We start from the raw sequence: 22570 nt of genomic DNA, 5'->3' as shown, positions 1-22570 counted from the left end.
CTCTCAAACATCAACTCTTCTCCATCTCAGTGTCACCACGATATGAGCTGCTCTCCTACACCTAGAAGGGTTTCTAAAGCTTCAAGGAATTTATTTGAGTACATGTATCCTGTTGTGAACATTATAAAAAACAGTTTCATTGTCAGAATCACTGCCAGCTGACCATCACAGATTGGACTTACTCCAAACTTTGCATCCTTTATCTAGCCCATGCTTACCCCTCCAGCCTCAATCTCCACTGCTGTTCTGTTCCCTAACCACTTTACTACTGATCCACTGAATAGACCGGGCTTCCTCACATGAGGACTGGGCATTTGTCATTTGTCATAGACAGAATGTTCCACAAGTCTTTCATGTCCCTGTCCTTAGCTTACGTGGCTCCATTGATACTTTAGAGCTCAGCCCGGTCATCATCTTCTCAGAGAACCATTCCATCCCTATTTAGAGCAGGTCATTTCACTACATAACCTCAAAAGGGCCTACACATTTCCATCCTGATATTTGCCTTTGTGGTTGTGCGTGCCCATGATATTATTTTCATTCTTGAATCCACAAGTTAGCCGGTAGTATTTTGGCACACAGCAGGCACTCAAATGTTTATTGGAAAATTAGTACACCAAGAAAGAAATAAAATAATAAGTATATAAGTCTCTCATAATAATTTCTGACTCATCCAGCATTGATATTGTAATAAATAATTAATAGATATTCAATTTTCACAAGTAAACTACATCGGGCAACTGGAGAGAAACCACAAAACAATAATAAGCTTTGTTTCATAAGTATTGGGCTCTTATTCTAAATAGATTTTATACATGAATAACTCCATAGTCCATTTCCATTCCTTTTCATAGAGTGCAACTGAAAGACTGAGAGAAAATTGCAAACTACATTTGTTATCTGAACCTCTAACCCAGATAACAAATTCTATTGCCTACTTTCTATTCCGAACTTACTGCTCTGACTCATGCTACCAAGAGCTCCCTAGGGAAATAATCCTAATTACCCCAAGCATTAGCCGCATCCTTCAGTAGGGGATCTGAATTTAAATGACTTGTAAATGACACTTGCTTTAGACAATTTGTATTCTTACTGAATCACAATGACTTGCATAGATAGATAGATAGATAGATAGATAGATAGATAGATAGATAGATGATACATATATACATAAATACATACAACGGGTAAAGAAAGGGATTGTTCCATTGTTCCATTTTGCAACAATAATTTACCAACATTTTTCATGCTTCTCATTAAGAAGAGACTTTAATATCCACTAGGTCAACAACAAATGCAAAGCCTGGTCAAAATATGCAGGCTACAGTGAGGTATATTAACTAAAACCTTTGCTTTCTCCAAACATTATATGTATATTATATGTTTTCTCCAACAAAGTTGGAGGATGCTTGAAATCCTTCTTCAATAGATTTTCAGGCTTTATGATCAAATCTAAACTCTGTACCACAGCCCGCCTTTGCCTCCTTCCCCAAGTCTCACTCTGCATCTGTCTCTTGCTCTCTCTACTCTGTTTATAAAGGACTCCTTCCCTTCCCTCAAAAATGCTGTATTCTCTTTCCCCCAAGGGAACTTCAAGTATTCTGTTTCTCTGACCTTCCAACTGCTTCTTTTGCCTCATGAATTCCTACTCATCTTCCAGGTCTGAACTAAAGAGACTTTAGAGACTTGTTGTAGCTATTCCCTTCATCAAGGAAGTTGGGATTCTTGCTACATAGCACCTATAATTGGTCCAAGAAATGCTGGCAGAAAAAAAGTAACAGGCAATGAAATTTGAAACAGAAAAAGACCAAAGCTATTGCAATTAGCTATGTAAGCAAATAAAAAGTAGAGAAGTTAAGTATAGGTGCCTATTGGTTTTTATCAACTTGACACAAACTGGAATTACTAGGGAAGAGTGAGCCTCAAATGAGGAATTGCCTCCATCAGTCTGGCCTGTAAGCAAGACCATAAGGCATTTTCTTGATTGATGTAAGATGGCCCAGACTACAGTGGGGGAGGGGACGTCCCTGTTGGTCCTGGGATTCTAAAGAAAGCAAGCTGAGCAAGTGACGGACAGCAAATGAGTAAATGGTTTTCTACTATGGTCCCTGCCTTGGCTCCTACTTGAGTTCCTGCCCTGACTCCCCTTGATGATGGACTATGACAAGAAAGAGTAATGCAAACAAATCCTTTCATCCCAAGTTTCTTTGGGTCAGTGTTTTACCACAGCAAAGAAGAAGAAAGCTAGGACACGGTATAACCTAGAGTTTTCCAGGGAAACAGAGCTAATAGGAGACCTACAGCTAGAATTACCTTTACACAATAGAGTACTACACAGAAGAAAAAAATAACAACATCTTGAGTTTTTCAGGAAAAATGAGTGGAGCTTGAAAACATTATTTTGAGTGAGGTAACCCAGACACAGAAAGACAATTATCAAATGTACTCACTCATAGGTGGTTTTTAAACATAAAGCAAAGAAAACCAGCCTACAAACCACAATCCCAGAGAATTTGGACAACAATGTGGACACTAAGAGAGACTTATACAGATCTAATCTACATGGGAAGTAGAAAAAGCCAAGATCTCCTGAGTAAATTGGGAGCATGGGGACCTTGGGGGAGGGCTAAAGGGAGGAGGGGAGAGGCAGGGAGGGGAGCAGAGAAAAATGTAGAGCTCAATAAACAAATGGAGACAGTCTAAAAAGAGGAAGAATTACAGATGTGTAAGGTAGTACATACATCAAGAGACATGTCTACAGCTCTACAGACACCTCTACTTATATCTATCTGTCAAGAAAGACATTTGGGAAATTAATACACATGATTACAGGTGCTTTACAGTCCCTCATGTTACCATCTGTAAACTAAAGGCCCAGCCAGAAGAGTCAATAGCATAATTCCAACCAAATGTGAAGACTAAGAATAAGAACTGTCGTATTAGTCCTAGTCTCTGAGCAAGACAAAATGAGATAAAATACCTGATTATGTGATCAAGACAAAAAAGAGAGAAAAGAAGAAGAGGAAGAGGAGAAGAGCTATTCCTCCACCTTTGTTCCATTTGGATTCTTAACATACTAAAAGAGACCCACCCACACAGGGGAATGTCATTTCCTCTACCAAATGCACTAATACAAAAGAGAGAGAGAGAGAGGGTGGGGGAGGGAGAGCGAGAGCGAGAGCGAGAGCGAGAGCGAGAGAGAGAGAGAGAGAGAGAGAGAAGCAGGCTGGGGTCTTAACCTCCAAGTTTTGTACTCCAGTCAGGTTGGGATGTAGGATTGATCATCAGACTTAAAAAAAGTTGGGGGGGGGAGAGGAGAGTAAAATTTGAGGGCAACACTGAGCGAGCCAGATTAATAACCGAACAGTCAGGTGAAGATCTGCAAATCCCGAAACAGCTAGAGCTTCGGAATGAGAAGCCTTGATTCCTGAAGCACTTCTCTCAAATTGGCCCCTTTCTAATGATTTTGACAGTATATGTTCATGCATTTGTATTGGTTATAATTTAAAATATATCAGTGTTAACGTAAGACAATAATGTGTTCAGACAGTAATTCCATGTTTATTCCCGTCCATTCTGATCACATTTAATCCCTATCTCCCATCCCACCACTCCCTTCCTTGACCACTGACCAACTTCAGTGTTAGACCCACTCATAGAATATTAGAATTTGCCTGTGCATTGGGCCAAAGGCTCTTCAGTCATTTTGATATAGGATCCTATTTTACTTTCTAAGCTATGATTGTTCCTTTTTCTATGCTCTAAAACAATGTCATCTTTCCATGTAAACTGCCTATCACTTGAGGTCTCTTTTGTCCAACAGCTACATTTAATGACAACATACTTTCCTATCTGGTTCAACTGATAATCATTCAAGTCATTATCTATGTGAGTTATTGTCTTGAATTATTTTAATTTGGAGCAAACATCCCAATATCTATTTATATATGCACTACACACACACACACATATAGAAGATATATACATGTGTGTATGTATAGTGTTTTAATTTTTCTTGCTTATTCACTGTGTTTTTCTCTCAACAGACTATAAGCTTTAACCAAGATGGCCATAACTTGATTAATCTTTAGGCCAGTCTCATCTCAATTCCAAGGCCCTGATTTCCTTTTCATCAGTGCATTTCCGACACAAAATTTTTAGTGAAAATTTTGTTCTCAAGTCCTCTAAGCTGTAATTTTCCTAACTCTTCCCAGATTTACAAACTAGGAATCACTTGATCAAGGACTTTGGGGAATATTTCCCAAGACACGCAGAACCTTCCCTATTTCACCGACTCTAGGCCCAACTTTAGTAAGCATCATTTAGCAAATACAGGTGGCCAATCCCATTGATCAACCTCCCCAGGATTTATCTCAGAGAAATGAGTCCATTCTCTTACCTCCAATGCAACATTCTCTCTCCAATAGTCCTGAATATAGAATTCTTTGTGGTTATTAACAATGTCTGATACAATTTCTCTTAAATAGTTCCATGAAGACAGGAGGCTTTGCAGGCTCACACACTGCTATAACCCTATCACTTAGAAAAAGGAACTCAAGCATAGTTGGGAGTAAATTGGTGAATGAAATGAAGGAAAAACCTTTCTTTTTGTATCTAAAGGATGATTTTTATAGGAAAAAATAAATCTTTGGGCAATACTTCTGTGTTTCTAAATGTACCGCCTTATCTCTGAAGTCAGTTTAAACAGCTAGCATTCACTCTATATACCAGAAACGTGATAAAGATAGTGATCAGTGTTAGAGATATAAATTTACCGATGCTGACATGGAAATTGTATACGCCATAAAAATAATCACTTTTTGCTAATATAGACAACATTGTCATTAACTAGATATATTGATATTAACTTTAATTTTTAGATTTTAGAACTGAACACAAAGTACAATAGATGCTAAGATTCAAAAAGATACATTTGATGTAATGTTTAGTTAAGAATTTCTAATTATAAGAAAGCAATGCTGCCAGGTTCCTGATAGCTACACCTCCTCATTAAAAGTGTCTAGGACAATGGAATGGGGAAGAATTCACAAGCCCCACCCCTAATGAGGAGCTATTGACAGTAAATGATTTCTGAGGAAAGGAGAATTGGTTCCTTAAAGACTCCTAGTAGATTGACCACACTACCTTGGATGACCACACAGTTGTGATTATATGAATAATACAATTAGATTCCTTGAATTGCTAAAATAAAAATTAATTTTAAAAAGAGGTGGTAGGGAGGCGAGGGGTTGATCTCAGAGGAGTTAGGGGGAGGAGTAAGTGGCAAATATGATTAAATAAAGTATATGCAATTCTCAAAGAATTAATAAAATACTATTTTAAGCAGCTAGAACAATTATGACAGCTATAAAATCTCAAACAAAAGCAATTGAGGAAGGCCATTCAAACTTAATAAAATTCCTTGTGCAATGAGAAGAGTATCTGAAGAGAGCTAATTTTTAATTGGCACATTGATCTAAACACAAGCACTGTGAAAATACTGTCATGGGCCAGGCATGAGGGTACAGAACTGTATTCCCAGTACTCAGAAGCTCAAGAAAGGAGGATCATTAAATCCAGGTCAAGGTATGATGCACAGTGAATTTGAACTAGCATGGAATATGTAGTCAGTTCAAAGCTAGCCTGAGTTACATAGAAAGATGCATAGAAAGAAGGAAGGAAAAGGTATCAGGAGAGAGAAAGAGAATGAGAGAGAAGAAACATGGAGGTGAGCGAGAGGAGGAAGAGAGTAAAGGGGAGGAGAAGTCAGGCGTGTAGACCAAGCTTGCCTCAAACTCACAGATCTATTTGCTGCCTCTGCCTCCACCTCTACCTCTGCCTCCCAGGAGAGCTAAGTTTAAAGTTATGGACCACCACACCCAGCTTCAAACGTTTTAGACCATACCAATGACAGAGATGAAAGTAGCCCTGTGAATATATGAGCGTTATGCACAAGAAGTGACATCATGCAATTAAGGGAAGCAATTCAAACAAGGCAGGTAGTTCCTCACATGATCCACAGAAACAGAATTTCTCAAGCATGGGGATGTGCACAGCACGGAAAGATGAGAACAACTTCTACCCAAGCATCCACATGGCTAAGGTACAATTTTTCACACACAGCAAGCACATAGCAATGTATTTCAGCCTTCCTTCGCCTTTATTTTAGAATCATGCCCCAAAGCTCAAAGACAGGAAGCATTCGTCATGAATGACGATCAGAACAGACAAAAGTGTCTTCTTATGTAAGCAGAAAAATCAAATAAAGGAGCCTCATTACTTGCTATTTCCTATTCTCTTGGAGCTAAATCCCTCGGCAGACAGACCGCTTTGTCTCAGTGGAAAACTCATGCAAAATAATGCAGGCCTGAAACATTGTTCAATTTCAAATATAAGAAGAATGTCTATCATTAAATCTGTGGATTACCCAACCAGTACACACAAGGAATAGAATCTAAAGTCTCAGACCATAGTCACTACATTTCAGTTTGGAACCTGAGGCTGAATTTAACCTCCAAGCCTTTTCTACCCTTTGAGCTTCGCTCTGACCCCTCTTTCCTCACAAAGATTGATGGTTTAAAAGTCATTTTTCTCTCAAACTAAAATTTGGGAGTTTTTGCATTCAGAGACGGTATTATGATCATCTTTTACTCAATACCTGCAATGCTCAGTGAGAAGTCCCATCTAAGCACCAAGGGAGCCAATCACTAAACACGCATGAAGGGAATGGCAGATCTGGCCAATCAAACTGAAACATTCCTTGCATATGAGGAATAAGATTATGCATAGGATGGGCCTCATCAGTGATGTGAATACAAGAAACCGCACCTTATCTGTGAGAGATTTCCTCCTGACCCTTTACTCCCATTATTAGCAAGAAATGCATAATCTAAGGAAGCATCACTGCAGTGCCTCAACAGAATAGCACTTACATAGAAGCTCAATAGGAGTTAGGCAGGAATTAAAAATAGAAGATGTTCAGTTAGGAAGGCTCTCAACCTTGGGCAAGCATCGGTTTGCCTTTAATTCCTTCAGAAGCCAGCAGAATGTCTAACCCTTCAATATTTAAAGATCTTTGTATGATTTCTTATTCTTCACTGAAATGGAAGATCAAAGTAGGTAAACCACAAATTCATTATTAGTCATCAAAATATAAATATAAAATAAAATCATCACTAGAATACCCATGTTTGCCAAAAGTGGCATAAATGAAGCAATGGGGATGACAAGAGGGTGAGACCAGCAAGCAGTACCTAGAAAATGTCTCAAATCTGGGAAATTAAATAACATGCTTGTAAATATCAACTATGTCAGAGGAGAATTTGAAGGAGAAATTAAGCCTATTTTGAACTATAAGAAAATGGAAAGACAACCTAACACCATTTGTGGGGTGTAATGAAGACAGTGTTTAGAGGAAAATGGGTAACCTAAAGCAAATTAAAGATTCAAAATCAGTTTTTCTAAATTGTCACCTCACCTAGAAAAATTAAATCACAAATAGGAAATAATTTTTTTAAATGAGAATGGAAAGCAATGTACTTGAAAACAAGAATTCAATAAAATTAATAAAACCGAACAGTTGGTTTTTCAAAAGATCAATAGAATAAATCTCTAATCCAGTGAACCAAAGCTATGAGTGGGAGGAGAAGAAAAGAAAGAAAAGGGAGAGGAGGTAGAGAGGAGAAGGGAGGGAGAGGACACACGTTAGATAACACCATCACAAAACTAAAAATCTTATAAATAGTTTAAATATACCTAAAGAATGCTATGAATAACTCTATAGCAATAAATTTGAGAACTTTAATGAAATGACAAAATTTTCTGAAAGAAAATTGTAAAACTCATATAAGAAACAGGAACTCAAAATAAGAATATATCTATTAATTGAAATTAGTGAATAATAATCTTTAAAATGAGAATGCATCATTCCTAAATGAGTTCAGCAGTGAATTTTCTCAGACATTCAAGTAAGGAACAGCTCCAATTCTTTACAACTTCCAAATGATATAAGCAGAGAGAATACCCCTGGCATGTCATGAGACCGCCATCACCCTAACAACAAAGCTTAAGACATTATAAGAAAACTATAGATGAATGTCTCTCATGAATATAAATGCAGAACCCTAAGCAATATTAGGAAATTGAAACTAGCAATGTAGAATAAAACATTATACATGGGGCTAAATAGAATTTTGCCAAGATTACAAAGCTGATTCAACATTTGAAAGCCAAACAACATATTAAAAAGGGAAAATTGCACAGTCACATTAATGAATCTAGAAAATGCATTTGACAAAATTTAACACAAAATCAGCAAACTAAGATTATATACATCAGCAAGGTCTACAGAAAGAGTTCCAGGACAACTAGGGCTACACAGAGAAACCCTGTCTTGGGGGTGGAAGAAAAAGAAAAGAATATATACATGTCTTCAGTTTAAAAATGAGAAGCCTTAAAAGAAATACCATACCTAGTAGTGAATGACTGTATTTGTATACATATATATATACATATATATATGTCTCCTCTCTTACTGCTTTTATATAACATCAAAATAGAAATCCCTAGTAATTCAATAAGACAAAAAGAGGGAAAATGACATATTAATTGAAAAGTAAGGGAAATAAAATTAATACTAGTCAATTATACTTCTGTAAATGAACAATGCACACATGAAATTTGACATTTAAACCACAATGTTACTACTCACAAAAATGAAATATGCAAATGTAAATATTGAAATGTGCATGAGATATTAATGATAAAATATACAAAATTCATACAAACTATACAAAAAAAGGGCTGGGGGATATCCCAGTAGTTAAAGTACTTCGCATCAAAGCATGAGGTCTGGCATTCAGGTCTCCAACCCTCACATAAGCAGTAGGCAGGTATGGAAGCTGACCTATAATCCCAGCACTTAGGAGGGACTCTGTTTGGAACACAATGATGAGTTAGAATAGTAAAATCAAGGGGATCTGAGTTCAACCAAGAATCTTCCTCAAAATATAAGGTGGGAAAAAAAAAGATACCAAGTGACAATCTCGACTGCCGCAAACATGCTCATGCATAAGAACATACAATTGCATGTATATCTGTACTTACATGTATGCCCACACACTTGTGAACACTCATAGACACGAATGCCACATACACAAAAAGGATCCCAAAAATAAAAATAGTTTCCATGTTTATGAATAGTAACACTCAATTTTACTTGCATACTAATTCTTCCTAGAATGAGCTACTAATAAGACACCATTCCAATCAATATAGCATCAATTTTTTAGTGGCTACCAACAAAATAATTCTGAAATCTATATGGAGATGTAAAATGGAATAGTCAATGTATTACTGGAGAGAAGGTACTTCCTGGTTACAGGGCTTACTATGAAGCTACAGCAATCAAGAGAGCATGGGATGGGTAAAAGAACAGACAAAAAGATGAAGGCAGCAGGACACAGAAATTGACTCACATGCAATTGCTCCACTGACTTTTGACAAAGAAACAAAGTAGAACACCGCAACTTTTTTTTCAACAATTGATGGTAGAACAACACATATCCATATGCAAAGAAAAAGAGATATCTCAACATAGTTTTGCTTTGCATTTCCCTGGTGACTAAGAATGTCGAACATGTATTTCTCAGCCATTTGAGATTTCTCTGTTGTGAATTCTCTGTTCAGATCTGCACCCTATGTTTTAATTGAACTATTTGGTTTGTTGATGTCTAGTTTCTTGAGTTCCTTATATATTTTGGATGCTAGCCCTCTTTCAGATGTGGGATTGGTGAAAATATTTCCCCATTCTTCAAGCTGCTGTTTTGTCTTACAACAGCGTCCTTAGCCTTTCAGAAGCTTTTCAGTTTCATTAGGTCCCATTTATTGATTGTTAATCTTAAGGTCTGTACTCTTGGTGTTCTGATTCATCTTACACCTGTCAGAATGACTAAGATCAAAAACACAAATGAAGGCTTATGCTGTTGAGGATGTGGAACAAACTTGTAGGAGTGCAAACTTGTACAGACACTATAGAAATTAATAAGGCAGTTCCTCAGAAAATTGGGAGTCGATTTACCTCAAGACCCAGTTATACCACTCTTAGGCATATACCCAAAGGATTCTTGCTCAACTATGTTCATAGTGACTTCATTCATAATAGCCAGAAACTAGAAACAACCTAGAAGTCCCTCAACTGAAGAATGGATAAAGAAAATGCAGTATTTATTCAATGATGTATTGCTCAGCTATTAAAAACAATGACCTCATAAAATTTTCAGGCAAATGGATGGAAGTAGAAAAAAATCATCCTGAGTAAGGTAACCCAGACGCAGAAAGACAAACATGGTATGTACTCACTTATAAGCAGAGAGTCACTGTTAAGTAAGGGATAGTCATGCTACAATTCACAGATCTAGAAAGGCTAAGTAACAAGGAGGGCTCAAGGGGGAGACACATGGATCTCCCGGAGAAGGAGAGATGGAATAGGTTTTAAGAGTAGACTGGAAGCAAGTGGGATGATAACAAGAGTGATAAGGTCAAGGGGTGAGACAACTGGAATTGGGGGACATTTGGGGGGTCAATATGGAAACCTAGTGCAGTGGAGACACCCTGGAACCTTCAAGAGTGATCCTAGTGAAGACAACTGATAAATGGGGGATGCAGAACTTGAACCAGCCATCTTCTATAACCAGGCAAGGCTGCCAGCAGTGGGACTGGGACCCAAACCCAGCCACAAAACCTTCAACCTACAATCTTTCCTGTCTGCAAGATGTACTGAGGTAGTGGTGGCACCGAACGACTGGGAGTGGCCAACCAGTACTGGCATAACTTGATGTCCATGCTGCAAGAGGGAGCCCAAGCCTGACACTGCCTGGATAGCCAGGAACCAGGGGCTGGACAGCCCAAAGACCTAGGATAGAACCAAACGTGACTTGGGAACAATCAATGAAATTATTGCTAATGATATTCTGCCATATTCATAGATCCATTCCTAGCCCATTTGTCATCAGAGAGGCATCATCCAGTCACTGATGGGAGCAGAGGCAGAGACCCACAGCCTAACACTAGGGGGAGACAGGGGAACGCTGCAGAAGACAGAGCAGGGGGAGAGGGTTTGCAGGAGTCAGATGGGTTGAAGACACCAAGAGAACTCAGTCCATAGAATCAACTAAGCAGGGATCATAGGGGATCACAGAGACAAGCAACAATCATGGAGCCTGTATGAGTCTGAACTAGGTCCTATGCATATACATTATATTTGTGTAGCTTCGAGTTCTTGTGAGACTCCTAAAAGTGGGGGAGGGGTGGGAGGTGTCTTTGACTCTTTTGCTTGCTCTTGGGACCCTTTTCCTTCTAGTAGGTTGTCTCATCCAGCCTTGATTCGATGGTTTATGCTCAGTCTTATTGTAGCTTGTTCTGTGGTACTCGGTTGATATCCCTGTGAGGCCTCGATATTTTTTTAAAGGGAAATGGATGAGAAGTGGATCTGGGGGAGAGGAGAGATAGGGAAAAGAAGTGGAAAGAGTGGAGGGAGGACTGAAATTAGGATGTAGTGTATGCGAGAATTAAAGAGGGAAAAAGATAGTACTTTGTCACTTTCAATGCCCTTCACAAAAATAAGTCAAAATAGATTGTATACTTGAATTAAAGAAACTGAAAGTATAATGTTTGTGGGTGATAAAAGATGTCTCAGCCCATTTTCTGTTGTTAACGCAACACAATACACTGATCATTTTATAAACAAAGTTTATTTGGGCTTGTGCTTCTGGTCCAAGGTTTAAGGGACATAGCTTAAGAAGTCTTTCTTGCTAGAAATTCTATGACAGCTCAAGACACCACCAGGCAAGAGCCAGGAAGCATAAAAGAGACCCACCCAATGGATGCTGATCACAGACCTACTTTTCAGAAAATCCAGTGATCTTTTGGTCCCATAAATGGACTGTTCCACTAACAAGGCAGAGCCCTAATCACCTCTAAAATACCTTGCCTGGTTCCACCTATTACAATCTCATAAAGTGGATTAAATTTCATAATGAGTTAAAGGGAAGACAGTACAGTGTCAAACCTCAGTGAAAGAAGAAAATTAAGGTCGCTTTAGTTATAGTAATAACTCTTTGGGGGACATGTGTATGTATGGGGTGGGTATGCACCTATGTGTCCTATATATGGAAACCAGAGGACAACCTTGGGTGTCATTCTTCAAGTGCTACCCGCCTTAGGGGTGGGTGTGTGTGTGTGTGTGTGTGTCTTTGTATGTGTGCTAGTTTGTTGACAGGGTATCTCACAGGCCTTTAATTTGCCAAGTAGACTAGACTGGCTAGATAGTGAGCCCCAGAGATCTGTCTCTCTTTCTGCCTCCCAAGTTCTGGAGTTACAAACACATACCAACATGCTTGGCTTTTTCATATAGATTATTGAACTCAAATTCAGGTCCTTATGTTTGCAAAAAAAAATGTATGTTGTTGAATGAGCCACCTTTCTGCCAATGACAAGTTGTGGACATAATAACAAAGGCACAATTCATTAAAAAATGATCATTTAAACTTTATTTTTTTATTTTTTTCATTTACTTTAAAAACATGTAAAATTCTGCTTTGTGAAAGACGCTATCAAGAGATTGAAAAGATATATCTCTGGCTAGGAGAAAATACATTCAAGAGATGGAGCTGATAAAGAACCATTACTAGCTAGATATGGAAGTGCATGCTTGTATTTAAGTACTTAAATCACAGTACTTAAGAGTTGGAGACAAGAGGATGAGGAATTCAAAATCAGCCTCCTCTACATAGTGAACTCAAGGTCTGTCTTTAAAAGGAAATGTTTTTAAAAGCTAGCTAATAAATAAATAAAGGACATTTTTGATAACTTACTGGAGAAAATATTCAGATCACACATAAGCATTTGAAAAGATCTTCAGCATCTTTATGTTATTAGGTAACTGCAAAGTAAAATAGTCTTCCATCATAGATCCATTCAAATGGCCAAAAAAATCCAAAATACTAAATCTAACAAATGTTGACAAAGATGTGGGACAGCAGATTCTCTCTTATCCCCTGCTGATGAGAATGTAAAACAGTACAGTCATTTTGACACAAAGTTTGATAATTTCTGACAAAATGCAGAGATACCATATGAGTCTTCCTCCTCTGCATTGGCTGACTTGAACGTGCTGAAAGTTTATATTCACATATAAATCTGCACACAAACATATGCAGCAGACTTTCTCATCACTGAAAATCCTAAGAAGCACTGAAGATGCCCCTCAGTAGGTGAATCAGTTTGCATACATCTAGACAATAATACATTACTGAGCACTAAGAATGAATAGACACTCGCAATCCCATAGAGAAACTTGGAATGCCTGTTACTATGAGGAGGGAGATAACACGGAAAGCCTGCAAACTATTGGCCCCAATGATATGGTACAATTATATGCCACAGTGTTCAGTGGCCACACACTATGGAGACACCTAAAGGATTGATGATTGTGAGGAGTTTATGGGTAAGGATGAATGAAGATGCAGAGCAAGGATGCTTTTAGGTCGTGAAACTAAATAGCTGTACTGCAGCAGTGCATTCGTGTCCCCATACACCATCAAAACTGGCGTCACATCCTAAACAAAGGATGCACCCTCAAGTAAATGCAAGCTTTGAGTGGCGATGTAGTGTACCCATGCAAGTTGACCAACTATATAAACGCATGTGCTGGCATGGGACTCTGACTATGGCTGACTGAATCTGCCTGTGTAAGGGCAAGGGATGTATGGGAAACCTTAGTGCGTCCCCTCAATTGTGTTATGGCTTTAAACTGCTCTTTTTAAAAGTTTATTTTACAAACATCCTTAAAAGCTTGGCTATGAAACTTACTAAGACTGAATGCTGATATGGTGTCATCCATTGGGAAATAGCAGAAAGGACTGAGCAATGCTCACTGATTTGTCCCCTACATGTTAAAACACATTCCTCAAAGCATCATTGTTGAGAAAGGATACCTAATGGGAGGCATTTAGTTCCTGAGTGCTCCATCTCATGAGTAATTAATGTCACATATATAAGTTAGCATCTCTAACCTTCTGCCATGTGAAACACTGCAAAAGGACCTTCACCACCACCTACACACTCACACACACACACACACACACACACACACACACACACATCCCATCATTCTGTGTTTCCAACCTCTGGAAACAAAAAAAAATGAACTTCTGTTACTTATAATTTACCAATTTGTTTGAAACAGACTGAACTAGATCACCAATTAAATAAAATTAAGTCAGTCTACCAATCTATGAAATCCCAATCAAAGTTCCAAAACCATTTTTTAAAGAAACAGAAAGAAAAAAACTATCCTAAAATTTATGAATAGGCACAAAATATCCCAATATCCAAAGCATTCCTAAGGAAAAAGAACAATGCTATAAGTACCATCATTCTGATTTTGAATGAAACTACAGAGCCATAGTAAAAGAATCATAGTGGTCCTTAGATTAAATTGGGGGTGTAAATCAATAGAATTCAGCAAAGGACCCAGATAAAAACCCTCATAACTACAACAACATGATTTTTTGAGATTATAATATAACTATTTTTCCCCTTCACTTTTCTCTCACCAAACTCTCTCGTACATCCTTCACCACTCTTCTCAAAATTCATGGCCTTGTTATTCACTAATTGTTATTGCATGCATATGTGTACATGCATATATACATGTGTGTATATCCATATATATGTATAGTAGTGTATGTTATAGGAATATATATATATATATATTCCTAAATATAATCTATTGTGACCTTACAATGCTTCTTGAATGTATATTTTCAGGGATGCCCATTTGGCACTCAGCCAACTGGTATACTCTACCCTGGGGAAGACCACCAGTCCTGATCCCAGTTTTCTTCAGCTGCCTGTTGCTTTTTGTGTAGATTAAGGATCCATGGGCTTTTTTCATCCAGTTTGACATGTTCACTGGTATCATTCTTGTTTGTCTCACATTTGGGGAGTCATATTGGTGAGACATCACTATGTAGCTTCTTTCTGGTGTTACTAGGAAACACGATCTCACAGTAAACTCTCTGATCTTCTGATTCTTTTTCATTTCAGGAGAGGGAACTGTAAGAATTTTGGCAAATATGTGAAAAATATACCCTGGGGAAAAGAGCCTCTTTAACAACTGATGTTAGGAAAAATGTATCTCCATATGTAGGAAACTGGAGTCAGATTCCTCCCTATCTAACACTCAACTCCAGACAGAGCAAAGACCTTAATGTATGAGTTGAAACTTAAAAACTGTTTTTAAAAATTAGGCAAAACACTTCAGGATTCAGGTGTACACAAGTATTTTCTTAATAAAGCTCCAGTCTCTCCATAAATAATATCAACAAGTGACAAATGGAGTCTCAAATTTAAAAGCTTCTACCCAGAAAAATCAATGTTTTTATAGCCTGAAGAGACCTAGTGCTTAATGGGGACTAGCACTATATATGCATTTATATAAAGATAAATAAGAAAAATCAAATCACATAATCAATAAATCAGCTAATGAAATATATAGGTCTCTAAAGATAGAGTACAAATAACCAATAAACATTTGAAAAAGTACTCAGCCTCATTAGCCATCAGAGAAGTAACAGGTTTAAAGAGCACTGGATTCGCATCGTCCCACTCAGAAAAAAAGTAACAAATGTGAGGATGTGGACAAAAGGAAACACTTTCTTAGCACTGGTGAAACAGAAACTCATCCAGCCACTGTGGAAATCAACATGAAGTTTCCTAGAAACAAAAACAGATCTCCTGTGTGACTGAGTTATACGCAAAGGACTCCAACTCAATATATCAAAGAGAAGCTTGTATGTAGGTATTCATTCCATCATCACTATTTACTGTATTTAAGCTATAGAATCATGTCAGATGACCAGCAACAGAGCAATGGATAAAGAAAAGGGGATATATGAAATTTGTTTCAACTCTAAAGAACAAAGTTATGTCCTTTAGAAATAAATGGAGGCATTGGTAATACCCATATTAAGTTAATTGAGACAGTTCATAAAGACAAATATTGTATGTTTTCTCTTAGCTGTAGTTCCTAGATCATACACACATGCAAATCGTGCATGATCATATGATATGAAAGTGGAAACAAACGGTCTAGGAAAATAAAGATGTCTAATGGGGGAACGAAAGAGGCACAGGGACAATCTCCAGCATACAATATTAGCTTGTATAAAAAACAGCCTTCTCCAGCATAGTGCCGTGTAGCGTGACTGTCAGGATTTAACGGTAGAACTAATACCAAAGAAACTGAATGCAATCCCTTTCTGATCCTCTCAAACATTACTTTCAAATATCTATTTTAATTTAAAAATAATGGCATGTCAATTGTATAAATGATGCTGTCTACTAGTGTAATTCCCGGTGGAAGATCTGAAGCAGCAAAAGGGAAGGAGAGGTTCTAGTCTGACAAAAGCCATTAGCAGCTACAAGCACGATTACCCTTTTCTGGATTCAGAATTCTTATTATGATAGCTAGAGGTAAAATTACAATGTTAAATGTATGCGGTAACATGAAATCTGCATGTGGCAGTCTGACAAGCATAATTGTGAACAAAGAATAATTCAGACACTGTTTTCAAAAGGAGTTTTCTAAAAATTAAAACTCTTATAGGCTTCCACTTAGCCACTATAGATTCATCCAACTTCCTTTCAGCTTCAGTGCGTGAGTGATCTTTTTCCTAAGTTTGCTTCATTCTGATCCATTTTTCAGTCTTACTTTGTGGGTCTCATCACCCACCATCATCTCATCGCTGTGGCCCCCTTGCTACTGGCCAGTGTGTTGTCTGCAGACCCAATCTTTCTTTACTTTACACTAGCTCTCCTGGGGTACCCAGACCAAGTACTCTAGACCCCTGATGCTGGTTAAAATGAATGCTGCAGAGGAGGGAGATTCTATTCTTAGACTTCATGAGAGAATATCTTTTATCCTCCATTTATGATGTTTAGAAAGCTCATTTTCCTTATTTTTAGACCAGAAGCTTTCTGTAATGGGTTCTGTCTTTTCTGTCTCATAGTTTTCTTTGAAAATCACATAGCCAGCTCACAAATTCCTAATAAATCTAATTTATCTTCAGAGAGCGCATCAAGGGTCTTGAAAACCAAGTGTTACTAAGCTGCCTAAAGGCATTCTGCACACGTACAGGAATAAAGGATTAAACTAGAATTTTCCAACTCATACTCTCTCTTATTCCCCAGTCCCCACTTGCTGGTGCGGTTCTCTTGCCTAAGCTCCATCCCGTCTTTGTCAGTGCAGAATTCACTGCGACCTTGGCAAACACTTCCCCGTTCGTGACATCAGTGCACATCCACATGCTGAAGAAACACAGCGGCGACATATTCTTCACCACCTCAGGATTTAGACTGAAGTTGTACAGAGGAAACCCCAACAGATGAAATAACAATTGTCTCTCAGTCTTTAGAATTTTTCAAGTGGAACTCATGAGTGTCTTTTCACACTAATTCCTTGGAACCAGCTTGTGAGAATGGAAGGCAAACCTGGGAGGAAAGCATGCCCTAGACTAGGCAGAAGATTCCAGATCATCCAAAGACTAATAATAAAGTTAAAATAATTTTAACTGCATTAATGTGCATGCATGCACACAGTGAAGATGAAATGTGAAAGTGGTAATTGGAAGTTTTGAGAGGGATGCCAGAAAACCTTCCTGAAAGAGAAAGCCAGATTCTACATAATGAATGGTTAAACAAGAGCCAGATCTTCAAGAGCTGAACCAAGGAGAGGCCAGAGATGCATTAAATACAGTGCAGGCAAGGAAAGAGATGGACATGTAGACCATATTGACAACCAGGTAAAAGAATAACATGATTAGAGGAGAAAACCAAGAATCAAAATATAGTATATTAATTTTAAAGAAAGTGAATAGGGGCTGGAAAGATGGTTCAGTAGTTAAGAGCACATATTGCTCTTGCAGAGAGGACCCAGGTTCAATTCTCTGCAGCCACATGGTGGCTCCCGACCATATGCAATTCCAGTCCCACAGCATCTGATGTCCTCTTCCGACCTCTGCAGGAACAAGGCGCAGACAGAGTAGTGTATGTACATGTGTACATGCAAGAAAAACACTTATGCACATAAAATAATAGAATGAGTATATCTTTAAATTATTAAAGAAAAAGAACAAAAGTCCTTGTGTTATTTTGGAGAGGGGCAAAGATTCTCACAAGCTTTTAGGATTTAAGGCAAATGCTGATGTAAGAATGCAACAGTCATAGATTATCAGAGTATATCAGTCATGATATATTCAAGGCATTAGAAAGGGTCCAATGAATTGAGGGAAACCTCAGTCCACACAGAAGAGTATGAAGTACAAAGGAAGCAGCACAAAAAAAGCATGTAAAATGGAAACTACAATGCTCTAAATAAGTTAGAATTTATTTAATCACAGTAAATATGAATACAGTAAATATGAATAAATTAAGTGGCACAGTGTGAAGACTCTCAGAATCTATCTAGTCTTTATAAAATATACATTGAATGTAATAATCTACAATTACAGAACATTGCATATAGTAATGTATGTGCCAAGTGCACACGAGTGATGCAAATGCAAATTTGGCTGCATTAGTGTCGAGCAAAACAGCATTCTTATAGCCAACGAGAATTAAAAACTTCTGATAAAGAAATCTCCCAGAATGCAGCAATGAGATGATGGTTTGAAAAACAACTGAGAATAAACAAGGAAATTCCAGGACTTGTTCAACATATTTAAACAAAAAGTGTTTCAGAAGGGAGAAAATGGAGAAAAAGAGAAAGGAAGGAGATACTCTTTTTTTAAAAAAAAAATGAAACAAGCTTTTTGAGACTGAAGAAGGCTGCTCTGTCGATATCTATGAAAATGTATGAAAAGGGTCCCATGCTAAGGCAGGTCATCAGTTTCTAAACCTTTGGGACACAGGAGATATATTAAACCTTGACAAAGAGAAACATGGGAAGTAGCAAAAGACAAGATCTCCTGAGTAAATTGGGGGCATGGAGACTTTGGGGGAGGGTTGAGAGGGGAGGGAAGAGGCACGGAGGGGAGCAGAGAAAAATGTAGAGCTCAGTAAATATCAATAAAAAAATTTTTAAAAGAGAGAAAACAGATCACATGTAAAGGATCGGAAACCACGATGGCTTTGAGTTTCTAAATAGAACCACTAAAAGGTAGAACTGCAGTGGCATCATATCTTCCAAACGCCTAAAGGGAAATTACCTCAAGCCAAGGATACTGTAGCTAACTCTAAGAGAGACATACATGGGAAGTAGAAAAAGACAAGATCTCCTGAGTAAATTGAGTGCATGGGGGCCTTGGGAGAGGGTTGGAGGGGAGGGGAGAGGTAGGAAGGGGAACAGAGAAAAATGTATAGCTCAATAAAAATCAATAAAAAAAATACTGTAGCTAGCCAATAACTCTTGATCAAACAGGAAAATGAAGAATTATTTGTTTAAATCCATAATGGTGAATGAATTTCTCTTGCACTGGTATAGTAAGGGGACATTTAAACAAGAAGTGATCGGATAACTTGATGCTTGCACTTCTGGAAGGACAAAGAAATGAGCAACCCTTGGGAAAAACAGAGAAGAAAAAGTAACCACAAATGGCTGCTGGGTGCTTCAGCTACAAAGAGTCTCCAGTTATAAGCACTCAATACTTACTGAACCGAAACAATGAACTGAAACCTATGAGAATAAGCTGATGGCCATGGACCAGCTATGAAAAGGGGGCCTAAAAGCTCAGATTCCCGAATGAGAAGCCAAAGATGAAGTCTGAAGTTGAAACCCCCGAGGAAAGACAGATAACTGTGTTCCTCACTGGCGTGGAAATAAAAGGGCAAGAAGTAAATAAATCTCCTAAACAATTTAAGTCATGTCCTCTAGAGTTTGTTCTTTTTCAATAAGGCATTGCTGGCTCTTCTTCAGAGAGGCGATTTCTCTTTATACTCCCTTGAGTATAAAGTGTGACAGTGACTTGCTCCACACTGCTTTGTCCTTCCAGGTACTGGGAGGAGCAGGTGACTAAGACAAATATCTGAGGGATAGAAAAGGTCGAGAGTAGGAAGTAGGGGTGCAACTTCAAAACCCAGCACAGGTCGGGCACCAATGAAAGAGCGAAGATTTGGCAAAGGAGAGTTCAGAAGGCAAGGCAGGAAGAGAGTGCACCAGGGCAAAAGCCATCCAAATACATCTATGCATGCGATAACAACTGGCGGAAGGAAGGGGCCGTGGACTTGAAGGAGAGCAAGGACGGGCATATGGAAGGGTTTGCAGGGAGGGAAGGAGAAATCCTGGCTAAAATACGGTCTCAAAAGTAAATAATCAACAACAACAAGATAAAAGTCGTCCCACGATTGCTTTTAATGATGGGCTTCCCTTCATATGACATCACTGATTAAAAGAAGTTTTGGAAAAATGTGGCTTCGGGGTGACACTGCAGCAGCCCCCCAAAACAGCCACCTTCAGACAACTGTGTTTAGTGGTGCATTGTCTGCTTCTAGCAGCTGACTGCACAAAGACTTAAAAGGGAAGCGGCCTGAGCTCTGGCTCTTGCCACTTTCTTCCGTAGCCAGCTTCAAGAGACTCTGAATTCTGAGCTTGAGAAGGTGGGAACATCGGCTTGGCCAGACAGAGCTCAGCCCAGGACGCTGCTGCCCTACTCTAGCATGAAGGGAGGTATGAGCAGCACACCTCCTCGGCCACCGTATTCACCAGCCCCGTGTTTGTGACACAGCTCTGATTTTCCAGGGTTATAACTGAAAACAGGACCTCAGAGTAGGCTACACTGCTATGTCTTTAGGATGAATGAGGTCAAGTGTCCTTTAAAACAGTTCTGTATCAGCATATTATGACACAACCAAGCTTGTACTCATAGATACATTTTACTATTATGGAATGGCTTTACTTATGTTCTTTTCTATGAATTGAGTCACAGTTTTGTCTTCTTTATCGACCAGCAAAAACGTATACACTGAAGGTGTACATATTGCTCTGACTTATACAGACATTATGGGATAACTAAATACATCTAATTAATACATGTCTTGCCTTTCTCCATTATCAATTTTGTGTTGAGAACCATTACTCCCTGCTATGGTTTGGATGTTGGCCATCCCCCAGAGACCCATATTTAGGGGACTCATTCCCAAGGTGGTACTGCTGGCCTTTAGGAGATAGGGATTAAGGGAAAGCCCTTGAGCCACTGGAAGTGTGCCTTAAAATGGATTGTAAGATGTGCCTATACCGCTGGGCGGTGGTGGTGCACGCCCTTAATCCCAGCACTCGGAAGGCAGAGACAGGCGGATCTCTGTGAGTTCGAGGCCAGCCTGGTCTACAAGAGCTAGTTCCAGGACAGGCTCCAAAGCCACAGAGAAACCCTGTCTCGAAAAAAAAAAAAGATGTGCCTATACCATATATGTGTATGTATGTATGTATTATGCATGTTTGTGTGTGTGTATATGTATGTATGGTGTAAGGCGTGGCCACATGTGCCACCACATGCTCCCACCAACTCTTATCAAAGACACAAGAAATGGGGCTGCTGAATCTTGTTCTTGAACTTTGAAAACTATGAACAGAATAAACTTTTGCCTCTATGACTAATCTGACTGGGTATCTTGCTAGAGCAATGCATATTTGATTAGTAGACCCTCCCACCATTCTCTCATATCAACCCAATCAGTCAGCACTTTTAAAGAATCTAGCATATTTTTATATATAATATAAAACATATAACACAATAGACCTCTTAAACTCAACCTTTCTGATTGGCTGAAATTTTGAAGTCTTAGTTCACCATCTTCCCAAACACCCCAGGGTATCATCATTCTGTACCAACACCTCTGTACCGTCATTCACTCTCTACTTCTGTGAGATCAACTTCATTCAACTCCACAAATGACTGATGGCTTTATTGGAATGTTTATGCTTGTGTTCTAAATAGCTTGAGTTGTAATATGCTTGTGTAATAATCCATGTGGAAAATGGAATGCTACTTATTGCCTTTTATTGTGTAATTGGCATTTTCAAAGTTAATGCCTTTTAATTCTCTCCAGAAGATAATTTCAAAAGAAATAAATGTACTTTTAACAGCTTGATGATGCAGAATCTAAAATTAGAGAAATGATACCATTCATTAATTTTTTCCATAAAGTAATAGTTATGTGTACAGTATCAAAATAAGAATTCAACATTCAATTTGGGGAAAATAAGTTGTGAGCTATATTTGACTCTAAATGCTGCTAGTTTGTCTTCGTGTTCCTCCTCCTCCTCCTGTTCCTCTTCTTCGTCCTCCTCCTGATCTTCCTAGTCCTCCTGCTCCTCCTCCTCCTGCTCCTCCTCCTCCTGTTCCTCCTCCTCCTGTTCCTCCTCTAGTTTCCTCTTCCTCCTGTCTTTCTCCTATCACAACTTTCAACCATAATCATTTTTCTAGTAATTCACTTTTTCAGCCAGAAATCATGGGGAAAACATGGCTAAAAGTTAATTTAAGAAAGTCAGCTATAATTTATGGCACATGCTTAC

General features: G+C 38.5%; 1 protein-coding gene across 1 annotated transcript in view; it reads right to left on the bottom strand.

The window, feature by feature from the left end:
* Kcnh5 (potassium voltage-gated channel subfamily H member 5) overlaps positions 1 to 22570 on the bottom strand; it is a 282287-nt gene that overhangs the window by 202843 nt on the left and 56874 nt on the right. The gene's annotated exons all lie outside the window — the stretch shown is intronic.

Source organism: Microtus pennsylvanicus, chromosome 14 (assembly GCF_037038515.1).
Source record: "Microtus pennsylvanicus isolate mMicPen1 chromosome 14, mMicPen1.hap1, whole genome shotgun sequence".
In the NCBI taxonomy this organism is placed as follows: Eukaryota; Metazoa; Chordata; class Mammalia; order Rodentia; family Cricetidae; genus Microtus; species Microtus pennsylvanicus.
The sequence above is the reverse complement of the archived record's forward strand: the minus strand, read 5'-3'. Positions and strand labels throughout refer to the sequence as shown.